This window comes from Mya arenaria, chromosome 15 (genome assembly GCF_026914265.1).
Source record: "Mya arenaria isolate MELC-2E11 chromosome 15, ASM2691426v1".
NCBI classification, from domain to species: Eukaryota; Metazoa; Mollusca; class Bivalvia; order Myida; family Myidae; genus Mya; species Mya arenaria.
In genome coordinates, this window is record NC_069136.1 from 42,422,223 (window position 1) to 42,430,282 (window position 8,060).

At 31.3% G+C, this 8,060-nt stretch overlaps 1 long non-coding RNA gene across 1 annotated transcript; it reads right to left on the reverse strand.

Annotated features, from left to right (window-relative positions):
* Positions 1-533: 533 nt before the first annotated feature.
* LOC128218930 (uncharacterized) lies at positions 534-7,550 on the reverse strand. The gene is made up of 3 exons (XR_008258511.1): positions 7,399-7,550; positions 1,417-1,500; positions 534-1,099 (listed from the first exon to the last, which is right to left on the reverse strand). It is a non-coding gene; the product is annotated as an uncharacterized LOC128218930 (long non-coding RNA).
* Positions 7,551-8,060: the final 510 nt, after the last annotated feature.

Sequence of the window (8,060 nt, forward strand, 5' to 3'; positions counted from 1 at the left end):
AGTATGACTAAAATTGTTCTAAACATTTCTAAAACATGCAATATTCGCAAATGTTTGGTAATATTTCCAATAAAAATATAAACATTTTATAACAAGAGATGTTTGTCAAACATTAATCCCCACCACCCCCTGAGCGCCATGTTGTCAGGATTATTTGAACAATCGAAATATGCATGGACTTAAATGACAGCTAATTGGTCATTGCCATTGGATGACTTTAAGGCAGTTTAAAGATTATGACCATTCAAAGCGTGAGGACAGTAGACATAGTGTTCAATCGTGTTCAGATGATAACAGATATTTGCAGATAAAATGTGTCCTCTTAGAAGGGAATAAGTAAATACGACAACATTTTAATGGCGAATATGAGTTATGACCATGACGTTTGACTCTAATAAGTGTTGATTGATAGAAAGACATAGATTACATATTCCTGGTTGTTTAAACCTACTAGAATGTTATTTCAGTATTACAGGTATGTCTCTTGCAATTTTACAGTTTGACAATAATTATTTTTAATACAAGTGTGGACTTTTGCATATTATGATTTAAACAAAAAGACACAGAAAAGAACAGAACAGACGTGTATAAGTCATATACATCAGAACATCGTCTAAACACATACACTTAGGTTTTTGATATCAAATGCTTGTACATGGTTAGTGCTATGGTTAAAGACACAAATATGTTGACGTAAAGGCAGCAGTATCAGAGGATGAACTAAATTAATAATAATAATAATAATTATTAGGAATAACATTACGAATACATACTGATTCTTTAACATAATCGCAGAGCTTAACCAGCTCACATTTATTGACAGAGTTAAATATATTTCTGGGAATATTACCAACTAAATCTTGAAAGGTTTGGTAACATAACCAAAACAATTCGGGGATTCTTCAAACTTTTCCAACTTCCAGTCAACTCTACAGTTGAAATCCTTCGTCTATACTTTTTCTCTAGCCCTGATGATCTGGCTCTGGGAAACATTGCTATGAAAACATCATCTCCTACATTGCTGTAGACGTTGCACTTCCCCTGTTTTCTTAAGCTTTAATAACCTCCGAACTGGTCTGCCTTTTCCTGTTTTACTTGTCTGAAAAATAATTATAATTGATAAAACATTATCTATGAACTTTTTTTACAAGCAATTAAAATTTAACACGGTGCATAAATATGAACTGGTCTGCCTTTTCCTGTTTTACTTGTCTGAAAAATAATTATAATTGATAACATATCTATGAACTGTTTTTTTAAGCAATGAAAATTTAACACGGTGCATAAATATGATCTATTTGTTTATTGTTCTTTATTATTTAAAAATAATACATGACTTGATGGGGTAACTTAATTGTAAAAAGTACAGTTTTCTGCAGCAAATTTTCCCATTTTTGCAGGCATTTGAATACATACATGTATGGGTTTCTTTGGTGTTGATGTATGAAGTGGCTGTGTGGGTTCCTCTGGACTAACAACAGCCAATGGTTCATCGGACTCCTGAATTAAACCGTCATTTTAGTATTGTATCATGACTTTTTTTCCAGTTTTACTTCTTTATGTGCAAAATTAAATATAATGTCAAGAGTTTGTGCCTTCCAAACTTATCATTCTAATAGAGGTTACACAGGGTCACTGCTTATCAACATTTCTGTGATAATGATCTGAAGCAACACATAAGCCACAGTCTTATAAATACTCCTGACTGCCCAGCTGGTATTCAATTCCAATGCACATGTTTTAAACGAGCTGTACATCTTATTTTTAACTTTTTTGTCGTTCATTAAATTTCATATGATTCAGTTAACTTGAACTTAAGTTGAAGAATTAATTTTGTTGTATACCATTATACTTACATAAACAGTTTAGAATGATCTCTATTTGTGGGATATTATATATTTTTAATAATAAGAGCTATCACTAAATGTCATGAATATCCCCACACGCCCAAGTCAACTCATTTTAAATACGACCTCGTATGGCAAAATTGAAGACCGAACACAAGCTATCGCCAGTTAGGCTTATAAAGAAATCATACGAAAAAAAAAAGACTTAGATGTCCCTTTATCAATTTCAAGAACTGTAAAGAAAACATTGTGATTTCAGTTTTAACTTTTAATTTATCAATTAGTGTAGGCCAATTCTCTATGTATGCAAATATTTACCCCATTCTCAAGATCATTTTGATGCAAAAACTCACCACAAGCTTAACACTGTATCAGTCAAAACAGTCAAAACAAAGATCATCTGGGAATACACACATTCAACAGCCCAGCAGGATGGCCCACTAAGTGGTAATTAATTGAATGGTACAATTTCATGGTGATTTCATGGAATGATTAGCCTTTTTCTCAAAATGAGGAGTAAATGGGAGGCAATTTCTCTGAATTGTAGAGCGCAATGGACTAATTTTTATTTTTCGCTAACTACCTTAGGATAACGGCAATCTACATGCCAATGGTACTTACTAAAATATTAAAATTCTAACCCTTGTAGAAAATTAGTTTTCAGTTTAACCGCACAAAAGCATATATTTATAAACCTATTGACCACTATACACGAGGTTATGAACACTTGCAATCCTACAGTTAATGCCGCTACTGAGCATCAAGCTGATGCTCGGGCTTATCAGTGGAACTAATCTAACATAATGTAAACTGACCACTTGACCCTTTCCCTGCTGGGAGCTGTTTGTCTGATTAATTTGAGAGTAATAGCTGTTCTTGTCTTGAGATTTGGGCCATTTTATGTTAGGAGGTTTTTCTTGGTATTTCAACTTTCGCTATCTTGATTATTAAAATAATTTTATTACCGAATGATTTTGTATAAATTTTGTATATCATTATTATTATTATTATTATTATTATTATTATTATTATTATTATTATATACGGTAGTCCAAAATCCACTATACTGACGTCCATCAAGTATCATTGTGCAATGTTTAAATGACGTCATAAAACAAGTTTGTCATGAATGTAACATTTATTACGAAATCATGTATCTTTTAAGTGATTTAAACCATTGATATATATATTAATAACAAGTCGATCCGGAATGTCTTATTCAACTGTTGTTGATGTTTTAAGATATTGATTTCAGTCAGTAAGCGCCTCGTGCGACTTGAGTCGAATTCCATCTCCCTTATCAAAACGCACTACTAATAAGTTATTACCCTATTATAAGATGCTTTAATATACACATATTTTTGCTTTTTCGCAAAGAGAAAATAATATGGAGAAAATATATATTTCTGGAAAAATGCTCTACATACATTGTGTTACAGAAACATGTAATAAAAGATCAGTGACTGCTGTGATTAAAAATTTACATCAACTGTGCATGTAGGAGTGCAAACGATCAGAAAAAGTTGGATAATTTTAAATATTATATTAAAATAAAAGGAGTCATTTAACGTTCAAATATACTGGTATGATATCAAAAGTCCGGACATAGTGGTTTAAGATACAGTATTGCTTTGTTGTGATCATTTCTCATATGATATATATATATATATGGAAAGCTTCCATGAAGTGTGTATAATGTTTAATCACTCTTCTAATGAAGAATGTTCTCACACAACAATGCAAATTATGAAGAGAAATCTTACAAAGAAAACAAACGTTGATTTAACTGTGTCAGTAAAGAAGATTTTAATCGCTGTTTCAAAAGCTATATTTTAGGATATGAATTTTCTAGAAAATTACATAAACTAAGATACACAAACATAAAGAGGGCTTATATAATTCACATGAAAAGCGGGCAATGATGTTTTTTTGAAATGCATTTTAGCAAAGACCACAATGTCAATGTATCAATAGAAACCTATGAAAGTTCAGTTTCAACATCAAGGTAATATAGTGCTCAGATTACAAAAAATAAGTTGTAAGCTGTGTTATAAGTAATAAGAATATCTAAGTACATCAATATATGACCTTATTTTTTGGCAAATAGTTAAAATATTACATTTCTTTTAATATTACATCTTATGCCCCCATAAAATGGGGGGGGCATATAGATTTGCCCTTGGTCGTCCGTCTGTCTGTGATTCCGTCTGTAGGTAATATGCCAACTTGTGTTACTTAAAACTCGATTATATTACCTAAAGTCCAGAAACCTCGGGCGTTATTTAGGTAAGGACGTTTTGCATCTCGGGTTACGTTTCCCACTGCACTTAGTAAAACCAGAGTTATTATAATTTAATCAACAAAGTATTTCACCTGAAAACATACGAACCTGAATCCAAGTGATGACTTCAGAGTTTACAAAATTTAGACTTTATAATTATGAGACTGTTAGCAATTGGATAATGTTGCTATGATTTAATACGGTTGAATTACGCGTAATCATCCTAAAGTGAAAAATAGCAATGTATCAAGTTTGCAGTATTCTTTTCTTGTTCCAAAAATGCAGCAAAAGAAAGTATTAATTTTCATTTGTTGTGAAAATTGCGAAAATCATATTTTTCTTTAAATATAACCATGTATAACAAACTTCATTATAACTGCATTATTGACAATGTTAGATATACATGTAATACATAAATTATTATGTTTTATAAAACCTAAATATCCATTTCATTCAATTGTACATTTCATTGGGTATAATAGGGTTGATATTGATACTTTTGTAGTAAGTAGACAGCTAACGTTTTCTTAATGAAAAGTATAAATAAAAATCCCATGTATAAAGTTAGTCCGTTCGAAATTAAATCAAACGATAAGACTGAATATATTTTTTTATTTACTTCAATGTTTCATTTCTTTGCTATGGAATCAATGATTATGTTTTTTTTTTTTTCATTTTCATAAATAGTTTAAAACTAGAGTAAATGATATAAATTGCTTTTCTATAGTCATCGTGAATTTTAGTGCAGAAATCGTACTGAAGATGCTCTCTGATAAATATCCTTCTGACCCCAAAACTAACCAGAGAAGAGTGGTTAATGGGCCCCTGCTGACAGAAATTGGTTATCTCAATTACATGCATAATAAACACCTAGCTGTGAAGTGAGGCTTCGAAAATGGACCAACATCCAGAAACCTGGCATAAACTGTAGGACTGCTTGATATGGGCACATTGAAAATGATCCATGGAATAATCAAAACAATAACTGGTAACATGAATCGTATCTTGTTAACCAATTAGAATGTACTTACTTAATGGAATTCATAAACACTTACTAGATAACCAGTTGAAGCTAAAGGCCAAAATGCATTTATAAATATGTCGTAACACGAATGTTATCTGCCGGTAATTATGTTCCTAATTAAGTGGAATTCGCTAACCATAACTAGATAACCTGTTTATGCAACTAAAAGGGAAAAAGGTGGCAGTTCCGAGCACTTTGAAGCCAGTTTTTAGTATTGTGATATTTATCTTACAGAGAACAGTTTCTATTAACTAGATAGCTTGATAATTATCGCATAATTAAGTGGTTAACACGAACAACTCGCAGACGTTAACAGATTATCTGACGGCAGTTATGTTCCACCGTATGTATCAGACACATGAGGCCGATAACCTATGTTAACCATTTTGTTATTGTGTAACTTGTAAAAGTCAATCTCTGGAATGCTTTAATTGTGCAAACATTAGCTCCTACATCCTTTAAAGAATCACATCAGTTATAAAAAATGTATAACTAAATAAATAGTAATAACATGATGGTTTCATAAATGTGCATATATACATAATTATTGAAAAAAGTATACCTTTACACGTTTAGTAAATGCATGCAAATAACATTTAATGAATGTAAATGTAATACACGTTGTGAATTGAAGAATCACATTTAATTACATATTAAAAAATATTGCATTCCTGAGAGGGCAATAGGAAAACATATCAACAGCATAACATAAATAACTGCACCTTGTTATGCTTGTAACGTGGGAGAATACTCCTCGTATTGCTCTTTCAAGAATGCAATACTTGTTTAATAAATGCGAGCTAAATATTTCTGAATCATGTGTTTTTGAATTTCACTACAAAAGCTTCATGATACTAAGTCTTTCTTTTTTCTATTTTACATCGATTGAACTGAAAATGTCCATCGATTATATCAATAATCCCTCTCAATGACTGAGTCCCGGGTCATAAACAAGTAGGCCAACCGCCTTTATTATGGAACCGTATACATCAAAGTCGTATTTTCCTACCGGGATTCAAACCAACGACCTTAATAGTCTGGCACCGAATTAGCCGGGTATAATGCAGGAAAAACAGGAACAAATCGTTCAAAGTTCTGATTATCAAACACTCAGCAATTTCTTAATTTCAAGTATGCCTCTGAATCACGGTATTGGGTGAATTATAAAAACTCTATAGAGCATTAATGAACAAAATATCACAATTATATAATGCGCATTCCATTAACATGAATTCCATGCGCATATAATCAAATAGCGCCTTTGCGCCGATACTAATGTATATGATTAACCGAAGAAAATCGCATGCGTAAAGTAAATACAAATTGCAAAAACATACTCCTGCGCTGGAAATATAAAAAGCCGAAATGTGCTTGAATTTATACTGAAATAGTTCTTTTGTAATTTTTGAAACTTTGACGTACTTAAATAAATAAAAATGACGAGTCTGAGAACGTCAGTGTAACTGATTTGTTTATTGTGTTTATTAAAGTTCAAAAGCAATGACCCTTAAACAACAATCATACTGCAGACACTTAAAACCAAAAGTGAAAGTAAATTGCGCAGTAAACAATTAAATATTTTAAAGTTGAAATAATGCCATTAGCTAAAAACACCCGTTCCGTTCTATTGCATACAAATAAAAGTTTTGTAAAAGTCTGTATGACCTTTCGATTTCTACAGATAACAACAGGTAATGAATACTCCGAAACAATACAACTTTTGACATCCATCTGATAAAGAAATCAGAAGAGGTAGGCAGACATTGAGTTGTTTATAAAATGTAAACAAAATTGTTGATCTAAATACACACATTAAGAGTCTAAATCACTCAAACAAACTATAAACGTCACTGGGAGTATACATTTATTAAATAACAAAAAAAATAACAGTTTACCTTTAGGTTGAAGATAAATTCATCATCAAACTCAAAGATATGCTTTGACAAATCCTGAAAGGTCAAATATTATAATAATTATAATAGTCTTAAAAAACCATTAACTGTGTTAAGCATACATCCTACATATTCATGTACTTAATACAGTTTGATCAAATATCGTTATATTAGTAAATGGAATTACGTAGCATTATAAAATATAATGTTAATCTAAATTGAGCATTAAGATAAATTCCATGGTCTATTCAATACGAACATTGCTTTTAATCTGCCTTTACGACATAAAGGTTAACTGCTTTACATAAGTAGAGTTATTTATATAAGAATATTTGAGTAAAACATGTAAAGTACCTGAGCATTTAAAGAGGTTTCCATTTCCTCAAGGGATATTCCTAACGTGTTGGTTTCTTCATCAATGACATCTTCCAAAGAAATGTTTTATAAAGATATTCCGAGATAATCCATTATTGATTTCAGCTAAATATTGTGGGAATTAGTTTCAATTAACTGATAAAGTTCAACAAAATTTAAACAGACTATCAAAGTTGTGTATCCTAAACAGTTCAGTCAAAATCAATTTTATTTCACATTTTAGTAGTCATATTGATAAATCACATTCTGGATTGTTGCTTATTGGTTAATTATATCCCTCCGCAAATTTCTTAATTTCTAGACATTTTCCTTCAATCTTGAAGCTTCGTTTTATGACCTGCTGATGAGCAGTTATAGGCACTTGAACAACTGTTGCGGATTTCAAGACAAATATTGATCTGATCTTGACACTAATGGGCTTTGCAATTACAAGGGTGATATCTGACATCAAGCTGATGTTACTGAGTGTTTTAACTGGTAAAATAAAACAAAGGTTTTACTATTGACTGATTTTAGCGTCAATCTAGTCCAAACTTATGAAAATAGGCTCTGGACTGAAAAAATATATATCTGGCAACACATTCAATCATAATAATGTTAGCTTTTGACTAAGCTGACAGTACAGTGACTAAAGCTGAAAC